Raw genomic sequence first — 13712 nt, 5'->3', positions numbered from 1 at the left:
GGTGGTGCTGCCATCAAACTTGAAGTACAAGGTGCACCGCCGGCCCAGGCCGCGCGCGCGGGCAAACGTTTGCCAGCTGCGGGTCAGGGGCCTATTCCCAGAAACGGAGACCTCCAGCGAAGCCCAGGAGGCCCTGCTGCAGCAGTCGTCTGCCTGGAGCCAGAGGCCGCACCGAGCGTTGGCCGGCAGTTCACCTATGAAGAAATGGGGGAGCTGGAGCCGGGAGCTGGTTGGGTCCGCCGACCACACGGCGAACTCCTGCAGCACTTCCGCAGAGCGAAAGCGTGGCCTAGGTGGCACACAGGCACGGCGTGCCCCCCATCGGCAGCCGGACGCTCACCACCATGCAGGGAATTGCCTCCATGGCCGCGGGAAGCCACTACGGGGACCGTGGAATACTTTTGAGGGCGGCCTCGGCCGCGCTTGGTCGGGGGGAGTCAGGCCCTTCCTGGCGGGCCTTTCCTTTCTCCGCGGCCGAGAATCTCTTTGGAGCCATGGGAAAGGCGAGTAGCCAAGAAAAAGAAAAGGACCAGCAAGAAGGGATGGGCTGAAGGGGCTCACACAGCCCCGTACTTATAGACGGAGGAGGCCAACCGCCGAGCACCACGATCGCAGGTAATCATAACCGGTCTCTCTGCATGCAGGGACTTGTCAAATCATGCGGCCGCCGAGGCGTCATGGGGAAGCGCAGACGTCCACGTCCAATCAATCGCCACGCGGCGCCCAAGGCCGCAGGCTGTTGGGGCCCGCGGCGCTTCACACTTGCCCCTTCGCTTCCCTGTCAGGCCAAGCCCGGGCGCGCCTTGGGCCCAGGGGCTACTGTCGGCGTTCTAGGAATGGCGGTCCCCAGACTTGCCTGCCTGCGGCGTGGCTCAAGTGGGGGCCCAGTGCGGCCCATCTTCATCAGCTCAAGCTCAAGACCCTCGCGAGGGGCCAAGCCTTGCGGGGCGGATGACAGAAAGCTTCCTCAGAGGCAGCCTCATCGGGCAGGCTCGCGAGGAGGCAGAGAGATCAAGGCAGGGGTACCTCGCGAGGAGCCCATGATGCAAGCCATGACGATCGAGACAAGGCGGACGCCAGGCGGGTGCCTGCCTGCGCAGTGTCCTTGTTTTCCCTTTGGTGCAAAGGGGGCAAGCACAGGCCAAGACATCGGGCAAAGGTTACCATTCCGGTGCAACGAGACCAAGACCAACAGAGCGGCAGGATGGAGGTCACCGTAGAGCCCAAGACTCCGTCATCACCAGTGCTTTTGGCCGCCGAAGACCACCTTTGGTCAGGATAACTTGTACCAGATGTTCCCCTTCAAACAGCCATTTGTTGGCGCCCTTCCCGCTCATTATTTGGGGAGAGTCCCAGGGCCTCTATAAATAGAGCTAGCCACCACAGAGTAGAGGGACATCTAGGGATCTGATAGAGCCCTAGCAGAGAGAGAGAGAGAGAGGCGACTGAACTCACCCAAGAAGTTCATCGCACCAGCTCAAGAACACCTCTCGCGAGCTTGTTCTTCCCTTGTATTGTTCATCATCAGCCCCTGAGGCAATCCACCATGCCACACACTGGAGTAGGGTATTACACCACAACGTCATCCCCCCTACTTTGTGGTGGCTACCTCTATTTATAGAGGCCCTAGGCCTCTCCCCAAATAATGATCGGGAAGGGCACCAACAATTGGCCATTTTGAAGGGGAATATCTAGTACAACTTATCCTGACCAAAGGTGGTCTTCGGCTGCCAAAAGCACTGGTGATGATGCCGTCTTGGGCTCCACGATGACCTCCGTCCTGCCGCTCTGTTGGTCTTGGTATCATTGCACCGGAATTGTAACCTTTGCCCGATGCCTTGGCCTGTGCTTGTCCCCTTCACACCAAAGGGGAAACAAGGACACTGCGCAGGCCGACGCCCACCTGGCGCCTGCCTGGTCTCGATCATCATGGCTTGCGTCACGGGCTCCTTGCGAGGTGCCCCTGCCTTGATCTCTCCGCCTCCTCGCGAGCCTGCCTGATGAGGCTGCCTCTGAGGGAGCTTCCGGTCATCTGCCCTGCGAGGCTTGGCCCCTCGCGAGGGTCTTGAGCTTGAGCTAGTGAAGATGGGCCGTGCTGGGCCCCCACTTGAGCCACGCCGTAGGCCGTAGGCAGGCAAGTCTGGGGACCCCCGTTCCCAGAACGCCGACAGTAGCCCTCGGGCCCAAGGCGCTCCTGGGCTTGGCTTAGCAGGGAAGCGAAAGGGCGAGCGCGAAGCGCCGCGGTCCCCAACAGCCTGCGGCCTTGGGCGCCGCATGGCAATTGATTGGACGTGTGCGTCTGCGCTTCCCCACGACTCCTCGGCGACCGCATGTCTTGACAAGTGCCTGCATGCAGAGAAACCGGTCATGATTACCTGCGATTGTGGTGCTTGGCGGTTGGCCTCCTCCGGCTATAAGTACAGGGCTGCGTGAGCCCCTTCAATCCATCCCTTCCTGCTGCTCCTTTCCTTCTTCTTGATGTCGCGTATGCCATCAGAGAAGGCCGAGATGATGGCTTCTTCAGTTACCTTGGGGATCTTGAGGCGAGCGTTGTTGAAGCGCTGGATGTATTTCTGCAGGGTTTCCCCTTGCTGCTTCTTGATGCGGCGCAGATTGCTCACGACCGGGCGCCGGTCGCGAGTGCCCTGGAAGTTGGCGATGAAGCGAGTGCGCATCTCGTCCTAGGAGGAGATTGTGCCAGGAGCCAGGTTCAGGAGCCAGGTGCGGGCCCCGTCCTTGAGAGCCATGGGGAACCAGTTCGCCATGACCCTTTCATCTCCGTTGGCGGCTTTGATGCATAACTCATAGAGCTGCAAGAACTTCGCGGGGTCCGCCATGCCATCGTAGAGATGGGGCAGGTCAGGCTTGAACTTGCCTGGCCATGCGACGCCGCGTAGCTCGGGGGTGAGGGCGCGGCAGCCTGCTGTGGCCACCGGTGCCTTTTGCTGGTACTGGGCTTGCTCCTGGGGATTACCGCATGCCGCCGCTTGGAGCAGCGCAGGGTCTTGGCGTCGAGGTGCAGGGACGCAATCTTGGCGCGCCGGCGCTGGGAGCGCACAAGCACCTTCTTGGGGACGAGGGATCTCTTGGCAGCTCCTTTCTTGCTGCGCAGGCGCCGGACGCGGAGGGTCTCGCCTTGGGGCTGCGCCCCTTGGAGCTAGGGCGCCTTCTTGGGGAGGAGGTGGTTGAGGCACCTCCTGATCCCCGCCTCCTGCATGGAATGGTGGGCGAGGTAGCGAGAGGGATGGCAAGGGGGAGCCCCCTGCAGCACTGACGAGCTCGGTGATGCGGGCGAGCCAGTCCTTGTAGAGGTCATCGACGGGGCGGTAGTGCAAGAGCTCTCTTGCCAGGAGCAGCGCGCGTGCGCGTCCGTGGGAGCACGACGGGCGTGGGACAACGAAGCGGCTGGAGTCAGCAACGGTGTGGCGGTGCGGCCCTCCCGCTGCACCGAAGGATGCTGGGACGAGGCTTGCTGCTCGTTCCCCGCCGGGCCGGTGGCGGCATTGGCGGCAGGCGACGGGGAACGACAAGGGCGTCTGCCGACGGGCGCCGTCTGGGGTCCGCTCCTGAAGGGGGCCACTTGGAAAGTTATTTCTTCGGACCGGTAGTTCTCCGGCGTGTCAAATACTACGTCAAGTGTGATTTTGCCCGCGCACGGCGCCTTCCTACTAGGAATTATGTGTTGCTTTGCATTATGCGGCTCCTGTCTATTTCCATTTTATGGAGTGTGTCCTCATAAATGAGGTTTAGTCTGCTGCCGCCGTCCATGAGGACCTTGGTAAGTCGAAACCCATCCACGATGGGACTGAGGCCTAACGCAGCTGGCGCTGGCACTATTCTGTACTTTGGTTCCTCGCTGGCGTTTAATGTTATAGATGTGTCGTTCCAGGGTTTTTTTGTAGCAATTTGGTAGACTTCGACGAGCTCGCGGAGCGCCCTTTTGCGCTTGTTATTTGAAGCGAATGTATCAAGACCGTCAATACTCTTGAGTTATCGTCCACTGGGGGATGTCGTTCTGAGTCGTCCTTGATAAGGATATCCTCGCCGCTTTTGGCTACCTGTCGTAGTATCCAACATGCTCTAAGGCTGTGGGTTGCCACCGTATCCGGTGTTGTATGTATTTTGCATGGGCCATCGAGCCACCCGGTCAGAACGGTACCGTGCCGCATAGCGGTTTTGTGTTTCTTGACTGCTGGACTGGGCATCCCGCGAGGTGCGCCCTTTTCGCCTGTAGGGGGAGTTGAGTTGGGACTGGTCATTCCCAGTGAGCTGCCTGAGTTTTCCTGGTGCTCTCCATCGCACTGCATTTTTGTATGATGGTTGCTAAGTCAGTGAATTTCAGTATGCGGCGGCGATTGATGGCATTGAGGATTCCTTCATCCACACAATTGTTGCAGAACGCTGATATTACGTCTTTGTCATGTCAATCTTTTACCTTGTCCTTGACAAGGAGGAATCTGGCCCAGAAGTGGTGGACTGTTTCCTGAGACTGCTGTTTTACGCTCAAGAGAGTGTCTAAATCCGGGTGGGTGGGTGGAATTAAATCCGAACCCTGACCCGACCAATTATCTGGAGTCTGATGATCTTCCGGGCTTAACAGTCCGGGTTCCGGAATACCTTCTGATTGTTTAGGACCGTCGTCTGATGCTATGCTCGGAAGGCTAGTCACATCCTTTCGCGGGCGGATATCCGACTTTTCCTAGTCGGTGATCCGTACATAGTCCATCTACGGTATAGGAGAAAACTCGTCGTCCTGCTCCACGACTACCGCAATGTGGTGGGTGACCGATAGGGTCTCGATTTCTCCTTGATCGGTTTTAAGCCCGACCCGGTCGTAGTCTATGGCTATTCCCAAAGCAGCAATGTGATCTAGGAGTTAGTTTAAAGATGAAAGCTCTGCCGCATCCATCTACTTGGAGTGCTCGGAGTTGATGCAAAGGTGGTTTTCAATGGCCCGAGAGGTCATCGTCGGCTCCACGGCCGAACGGGTGATCATAGTAAAGCCACCCAACCGGAGGGTTTGGCCTGGGGCTAGAGCTCCTCCAGGGGTGATGTTGTATTTAAGGACAAGGCGAGCCATCGAGCCTTTTGTCGATGGCATAGTGGAACTCTCAATGAAAGCACGAATGTCGGTGTCAAAACCGGCGGATCTCGGGTAGGGGGGTCCTGAACTGTGCGTCTAGGATCGATGGTAACGTGAGACAAGGGACACGATGTTTACCCAGGTTCGGGCCCTCTCTATGGAGGTAATACCCTACGTCCTGCTTGATTGCTATTGATAAATATGGGTGTTACAAGAGTTGATCTACTGCGAGATTGTGATGGCTAAACCCTAAAAGCCTAGCCTATATGACTATGGTAATGAATGTATCCTTTCCGGACTATCCCCTCTAGTTTATATAGACACCGAGGGGATCTAGGGTTTACATAGAGTCGGTTACAATAGAAGGAATCTTCATAGTCGGTCGCCAAGCTTGCCTTCCACGCCAAGGAGAGTCCAATCCGGACTCAGGTATAGTCTTTGGCCTTCATGTCTTCACAACCCATCAGTCTGGCCCATGGAGAATAGGCCGGACGACCGAGGACCCCTTAGTTCTGGACTCCCTCACCTAGCGTCTTTGTGGAACGGCTCTACAAGCCTTCAGCAGCAAATCAGCCTGCGGAGCCAGCGCCACCTCACGAGGAGCTCCCTCAGCCGCCAGTCTCGGGAGCCCCCACCTGCGGCCCGACCTCAGGAGTGCGCCTCCTCTTAGCACTCGAGCCTCAGGAGGGGTTCTGGATCGAGGAGTTCAAGGCATACCTGATGCAAGGCACGTTGCCGGAGAAGGAGGAAGACACGAAGCGCGTGGCCCGGCAGGCTACGGCATACTGCATTCAGGACGGTGAACTATGCAGGAAGCGGCCAAATTATGTTTCTCTGTGGTGCATTTCCAGGGAAGAGGGGAACGAGCTACTGGCTGACATACATGGCGGAGACAGTGGGCACCACTCGTCGTCGCGCACCCTGGTCGGCAAGGCTTTCCGCAGCAGGTTCTACTGGCCCACAGCACTCAATGATGCAGCTGAGCTGGTGAAGTCCTACGAGGCTTGCCAATTCCACGCCAAGCAGATCCGCCAGCCGGCTCAGGGCCTCCAGACTATCCCGCTCTCATGGCCATTCGCGGTCTGGGCGCTGGATATCCTGGGTCCATTCCGTCGAGCGCCTAGAGGTTACTGCTACCTCTACATCGCCATCAACATGTTCACCAAGTGGGCGGAAGTGGAAGCCGTCCGGACCATCCTAGCTGGGTCAGCAGTCAAGTTCATCAGGCATTGTGAGCCTATTTGGGGTCCCTAATCGCATCATCACTGACAATGGTTCACAGTTCACTAGCAATATCTTCAAAACATAGTGTGCTAACCTTGGGACGCAGATTTGCTACGCCTCCGTGGCACATTCCAGGAGCAACGACCAAGCCGAATGCGCCAATGCGGAAGACCTGAGGGGTCTCAAGACTAGGACCTTCAAGAAGAAGCTCGAGGCCTGCGACAGGGGCTGGCACGACGACCTCCAGTCCGTGATGTGGTCCATCCACACCACCGCCACCAGGGCGACAGGTGAGACCCCATTCTTCCTTGTCTACGCAGCAGAAGCGGTTCTCCCACACGAGGTCAAGCATTGCTCCGCGTGGATCCTGGCGTTTGATGAAACGTGGCAGGACGCCATGCATGGGATGGATCTCGTGCTGGGGGAGAAATGCCGCCGTGAAGCCTCACTCTGAGCGGTGAGGTACCAGCAGGCGCTGCGGCGGTACGAGTACCACAGCATCCGCTCCAGGATGCTTGAGGTGGGTGACATTGTCCTGAGGCAGGTGCTCTCCAGGGAAGGGATGCACAAGCTCTCGCCCATGTGGGAGGGGCCGTTTCTGGTCGCCCACGTCTCCAAGCCGAGCACCACGCACCTGGAGACGTAGGATGGGGTCCCCATCCAGAACGCCTGGAACATCGAGCACCTCAGGAAGTTCTACCCATGAAGCAAGGCCCAGTGCCTGTGAAGCAAGGCCCAGTGCCTCTGAAGAATCTCCGCTCGTGACACTATCACGTAATAATGAGTGGGGCTATACATGCCCCAGAGTCTCAGGAGTGCCGCCCTCGGGCCTCGGGGGATCCCTCCCATGACTAGTGGCAGCACTTAGCTCCGCGCTGGTGAGAAGACAAGAAGACTAGACTAGGTGCCGGACATGGCTTTTCATTTCCTTTCTGTAGTTGGCTTGCCCCTCTTTAATTGAAATTTGCTTCCCGGTGTTGCTTGCTGATCTTGTTCCTTCAATTATGCCCCTGTTTCTGCCTTCGGTTCTTTGTTTGACCTGTACCCTCTCTTGCGTCCCTCACGAGGGGGCTGGACAGGTGCCCCTCGGGCCCTCGTGAGCGTTTTGTCTGTTTTTCGTGAGGCACCCTCGTTCGAGACGCAAGCTGGCGCACCCCCTCGATTCGTGCCCCTCGGGTACCATAACACGAGGCACTGGGTCCTGGCCATACGCAGGTGACGCACGCTAGCCAGCAGGCTACAACGACGTGGACCAGGTACGGATCTCCTAGTAAATTTTCATAGTTCCTCCTCGTCAGGTACGGAGAAACGCGCGTCTCACGAAGAGGGATCTACTTCAGGCGCATCAAGCTAAGTCATTCTACGCGCATGCATAAATCATGATGTCGCAACACAGCACAAGAATGATAAGCACAACATAACAACCCGGAAATCATAGTTTATTCCATGCCCCCATGGGGCCCATACTTATCTTTCTCTAATGCAGGAAGGAAAGGAAGAATGAAACATAAGCGGGACGTGCTCCTGCGGCAGGCCACAAGGACGCGCTCGCGGCGCTCTCCTGAGCTCAGCCGGACCCCTCCTCGCGCTTCACCGAAGCGCGGCGAGGAGCCGACTCGCTGCCACCTTTGAAGTGGGCGCGGAGGCGTGGTGGCTGCTCGTAGCCGCTGCTGATGGAGCTGCCACCGAAAGAAGAGTCGCCGTAGCTGGACGAGACATGGCCGGGCCCGCCTCTCTCCTCGTCACAGCCATTGCCAAGGCCGAGCACCTCGTCGCCGTCATTGTCGTCAGGGCAGCACCCAACACGGCGACCATCTTCGCCGAACGCCCTCACAAAAGAGGGTCGCATCACCGTCGAACTTGAAGTGGAGGGCACACCGCCTGCCCAGCCCACGCGCGCGGGCAAACGTCTGCCAGCCATGGGCCAGGACTGCGTTGCCCACGACAGAGATCTCCACCGCGACCCACGAAGCCCTGCTGTAGCAACTGTCCTCCTGCACCCAGAGACCGCCTGGATCTGCGAACGGTAGTTCGCCGACTAAGAACCACAGGAGCTAAAGCCAGGTGCCAGCCGGGTTCTCCAACCACACGATGAACTCGGGCATAACCTCCGCCGAATGGAAGCATGTCCAGGAAGGCCACGCAACCACGGCGCGCCTCACCTCGTCAACGGGGGTGCCACGACCTGGGCGGCTGCCACTGTTGGCATCCTGGGAACGGGGGTCCCCAGACTTGCCTGCCTACGGCTCACGGCGTGGCGAAGCCAGCAGGCTGTACGGCCCATCGTCACCAATAAAGCATCCAAGACCCTCGCGAGGGTCCAAGCCTCGCGTGGCGGACGACGCAAGACCTCCTCTGGAGTAGCCTAGCCGGGCAGGCTCACGAGGAGCGGAGATATCAAGGTGGGACAAACCTCACGAGGCCCTCATGGCGTGAGCCATGACGCATGATACCAGGCAGGCGCTAGGCGGGCACAAACGCGCGCAGCGTCCTTGTTTCCTCTTTGGTGCTAAGGAGGCCAGCGCATGCGAAGAGAGCCGAGGCATCAGGAAAAGGTTGCTATATTGGTGCAACGAGACCAATACCAGGAGGACGGCAAGACGGAGGTCATCGTGGAGCCCAAGACGGCGTCACCACCAGAGCTTTTGGCAGGCAAAGACCACTTTTGTCAGGATAGCTTGTACTAGTTATCCCCCTTCAAATTAGCCCGCCATTGTTGGCTCCCTTCCTGCTAGATATTTGGGAAGAGGACCAGGGCCTATATAAGTAGAGCTAGCATCCATAGTAGAGGGGATCGGATCTAGGAGACACGCCTTATCTCGATCCAACCCGATCGAGAGCCTACTCACAAGAACACCTCAACCTCCAGAGGCTGTTCTTCCCTTGTACTGTTCATCATCGGCCTTAGAGGCAATCCACCACCACCACACTGGAGTAGGGTATTACACCACAACGGTGGCCCAAACCAGTATAAACCTTGTGTCTTTTTGAGTTGCGAGTTCATCGAGTTCGTCCGCGAGATCTTAGTGAGCTAGGGCGTAGATTGGTAGGAGGGAAAGACTTCACGCGCACCCTAGTGTTCGAACCTTAAGGGTTGGCCGGAACCCCACATCCGACATTTGGCGCGCCAGGTAGGGGTGCACCGTAGCCTCCCTTCCATCAGTTCGTCACTCCGCCGCTTCGTCGTCTCCATGGAAGACGCACGCCGTGCTCGAGCTGAGCGTCGGGCTGCCCTCACCGCCCGCACTGCTCAGATGGCTCCCGTCGGCGGGCCACATCTCCGTTCTCCGTCTCCCGCCGCCAACGCTGCCACCAGCCCAGCGGGGAACGAGCAGCAGGCGTCCTCGCTGCATCCTTCAATGCGGCAGGATGACCGCACCAGCACTCCATCGCTGACCCCTGCCGGTTCTTCGTCTCACGCGCACCACGCTCCCATGGAGGCACGGGTCGCGCTCCTCGCAGCGAACGAGCTCCTGCGCTACCGCCCCATCGACGACCTCTACGAGGAGTGGCTCGAATGCGTCGCCGAGCTCGTCCGCGCCGCAGGGGGCTCTTCGGCGCCGTCGCACTCTCTGCCTCCCCCTCAACCAGCCGCGGGCGATGGGGCTCATGGCGCGCCTCCACCACCTCAGCCCCGAGACGTCGCCTTGGCACCAAGGCGTGCCGCTCCGCGACGTGATCCGCTGCACCCGGCACCCGCACGCGAAGAGAGAAGCTGCCAAGAAATTCTGCCGCCGCGAGAAGATGCACCTGCGCTCCTGCGCCACCTCGTCAAGACCGTGCACCACCTGCATCGATGCAGCGCAGACCTCGTCAAGACCAAGCTCCACCTCCGAAGCGGGTCCCGGCTACCATGGCTGGCTGCCGGGCCTTCACCCCCGAGCTGCATAGCGTCGCCTGGCCGGGCAAGTTCAAGCCGGATCTGCCTCCTCACTATGACGGTACAGCCGACCCTGCGGAGTTCCTACAGCTCTACGAGCTGAGCATCGAAGCGGCCAACGGTGACGAAAAGGTCATGGTGAACTGGTTTCCCATGGCTCTCAAGGATGGAGCTCGCTCCTAGCTCTTGAACCTGCAGCACGGCTCGATCTCCTCCTGGGACGAGATGCGTGACCGCTTCATCGCCAACTTCCAGGGCACTCGCGACCGCGCTCCGGCCGTGGGTGATCTACGCCGCATCAGGCAGCAACCAGGAGAGACCCTCCAGAAGTACATGCAGCGCTTCAACAACACCTGCCTCAAGATCCCCAAGGTCACGGACGAGGCCATCATCTCAGCGTTTTCCGAAGGCGTCCGTGACGTCAAGATGATGGAAGAGCTCGCCATCCACGAGGAGCTCTGCACATCTCAGGAGCTGTTCAACCTGGCGACCAAGTGCGCAAGAGCTGAGGAGGGGCGCCTCTCTCTCCTTGAGCAGCCAGCCATGGGCGCAGAGGAGAAGAAGGCCAAGGCCAAGGACGTGAAGCGCAAGGAGGTAGCTGTGCTTGAAGCGGAGCCCGACATCAAGCGAGACAGAGATCAGCCCGAGTCATCCAAGAACGGCCGACCGTTCTGCGCCTTCAACAACCTGAACACCCACAACACCGGCGACTGTAAAGAGCTCAGAGCCATACGATAAGGACGCTACGGTCGATGCCCCAAGCGCAACGACTGGGCCTACGACCGTGGAGGAGGACGTGGAGGCGGACGTTGGGACGACGGTGGCCCGTGCCAGGAGTGGCGCGACCAACCTTGTGAGGACCGCTGGCAGGACCAACTTCATGAGGGTGCCTGGAGGGACCCGCCGCGTGAGGATCGCCCCTAGGGCAATGCCGGTCTTCCCCCGCTACCGCCACCAGGAAGGAACGACGACCACCACCAGGACGAGGGGGCTGGGGGCTTCCAGGAGCCGCGTGCGATCATCAGCATCTTGGGCGGTGCCCAGGCCCCAGCCTCCCAGCGCATCTTCAAACAGTTTGCTCGTGAGGTGAACGTGCCGCTCCCCAAACTCGAGGCCACGCACCCGCTCAGCTGGTCCCAATGCACCATCACTTTCAAGTCGGCGGATCAGCTCAAGTGCGCAGCCACCGCTGCACCCTCCCTATGATGTGTTCCCAAGTCATCGCAATGTGCAGGTCACCAAGACCCTGATCGATGGCATCGCAGGGCTCAACGTCCTGTCTGTCGACACGTTTGACAACCTCCAAGTGCCATATGAGTAGCTCCAGCCCACCAAGCCTTTCTCAGGAGTAACCGATGGCTCCACCACACCGATAGGGCAGGTCCGCCTGCCTGTCACCTTCGGGGAGCGCAAGAAGTACCGCACCGATCTCATTGACATCGACGTAGCGCACATCCGCCAGCCGTACAATGCCATCCTTGGGTATCCAGCCCTGGCCAAGTTCATGGCAGTCACTCATCACGGCTACAACGTTCTTAAGATGCTAGGAAGCGGAGGAATCATCACGGTCCCGTGTGAAGAGAGGGATGCGGTGTGCTCCCTCGAGCGCGCCTTTCAAGCCGCTGTAATTGACGACTCCGACAGCAGACCTCGACAACAGAAATGAAGGCCCTCAGGAGGCCATCCCTAAGAAGAAGCAGCCACGCCGCGCAGGACCTCAGGAGGACGGCGTCGCGACAGAAGCCACGTCAAGACCAGCGCCAGCTCCATGGGCGCCTCCCTCTATCGCATAGGAAGGCGCCCCAGCGCCCTCCTCAGGCAGGGCTCGGGGGCTCTCTATCAAGTGCCTCTGACCTTGCCAACCTCGTGAGGGAGGCGCTTGGGCACCACTTGGAGGCGTGCTTCACGGCACGTGACCTTCTAGAGAGCGCAGGGCGAGGAGTGCCCACCACTCAGGAGTTTATCACCAAGACCACCCAGGAACTACAAGAAGCAAGAGCCATGCGCGGCGACGGTCGCCCACAAGGCGCAGCTCCGCTTCCTGGCGAGGATGCTGGGCTGCTCGTCTGCATCGACGTCCCAGGGCTCAACAGGGCCGCATCTCAGGAGCATTTCTAGCCTTCGCGTGTGGGCCGCTGCGAGGGCCCGCCGCACAGCTATGTTCGTATGCCCTTTGGCCTATCAGCGCAACATGCGACGTATCCTGGCTAAGGGTCCTGGTGGCAACGCGCTGTTCTGGAGGAGATGGAGATGGTCTTCAGGGAACCTCCCGAGCCCCAGAGCCTCCCGAGGCTAATGGTCCTGGTGGCTCATGAGGAGTCATTTCTCCAACGCACGCCTTCAGCTGCACCAACTCTGCTTCGTCTACCGAACTAGGTGACATCTTCCAAACTCGTTTAGCTGGGAGCGCCCCTCGGGCTGCATTATTCCTAGGCAGCATGGGTCCGTCCCTGCAGCATGTATCCCTTTTGCTTATGACTTCAGTTTACCTTGTTGGGGGCCGCTCGGGCCGGACCCGGTGGCACGCATCTTCCTGCATTTATCCAAGTTGATATGCTCTCCATGCTTAACCTGCCAACTGCTATCGCCTGCTCGATCATCATCTCCCCCGGGGCCTCCACAAAGGCACGGCGCTGGTGCATGGGTCCGTCCCTGCTACACCAACAAATCTGACTGGTTGAGCTCTGGCTCGTGGCATGCCCCGCGCACGTCACCTCACCAGGCCCTTAGTGCCTTCTCCTCATCCAGAGTAACTAGCGGCAGGCTGACAGCTGTAACAGCGACCGTGTGTCTTCTTGTGCCTGTTCACAGGGACCCCATGGGAAGGATAGCAGGCGGCACCATGAGTCTCCTTTTCCCTCATGCAATTCGCTTGCGCGTTAAAAGGGGGGCTCCTGAGCATCGCAACTCAGGAGATCCTACTGGCTCTCCAGCCCTCACCCCCTGGCCTTGACTATGGCATCGTGACTTGGCATACCAGCGGCGGCTGAGCTCGCTCGAGGGCCGGGACCTGAGGACGTAGAGCACTAAGGAGGGCATGAGGGGAGGGAAACTCGTATGGGCCGGCCTAGCTATGCCGCACGAGTAGGCGCGCAGCCCTAGCACAACGTCAGGAGTCGCCACGAGATCAACAAGATAAGTCCCGCACTTGGATCGGCTAAATGTTTGGGCCTAGTGGTCACTCACGCCTTGCCGCAACCCTATTGCGGCCACGTCAACTCCCTTTCTCGCCTTACCATGGCTGATTGAGCGCTAAGGGGGACCTCCTGAGCATCGCGACTAGGGGCTCTTACTGGACGTCGGGCCGCACACCTCCTGGCCTTGACCACGTGTAACAGCCTGGATTTTTGCCCTTTTCTTTCTCCTTTGATTTTCTGGGATTTCCTGTTTTGATTTGCTTTTCCATGGCTATGAGGGTCTGAAACTTGGGAAGATCATGTCTTCCTAGGTTTTCTAGTGGCTTGTCACCCTCATCATCATCTCAAGATCATCTCATTTCCATCCTTGACCTAACCCAAAATTCTT

This window comes from Triticum dicoccoides, chromosome 5A (genome assembly GCF_002162155.2).
Source record: "Triticum dicoccoides isolate Atlit2015 ecotype Zavitan chromosome 5A, WEW_v2.0, whole genome shotgun sequence".
NCBI classification, from domain to species: domain Eukaryota; kingdom Viridiplantae; phylum Streptophyta; class Magnoliopsida; order Poales; family Poaceae; genus Triticum; species Triticum dicoccoides.
The sequence above is the reverse complement of the archived record's forward strand: the minus strand, read 5'-3'. Positions refer to the sequence as shown.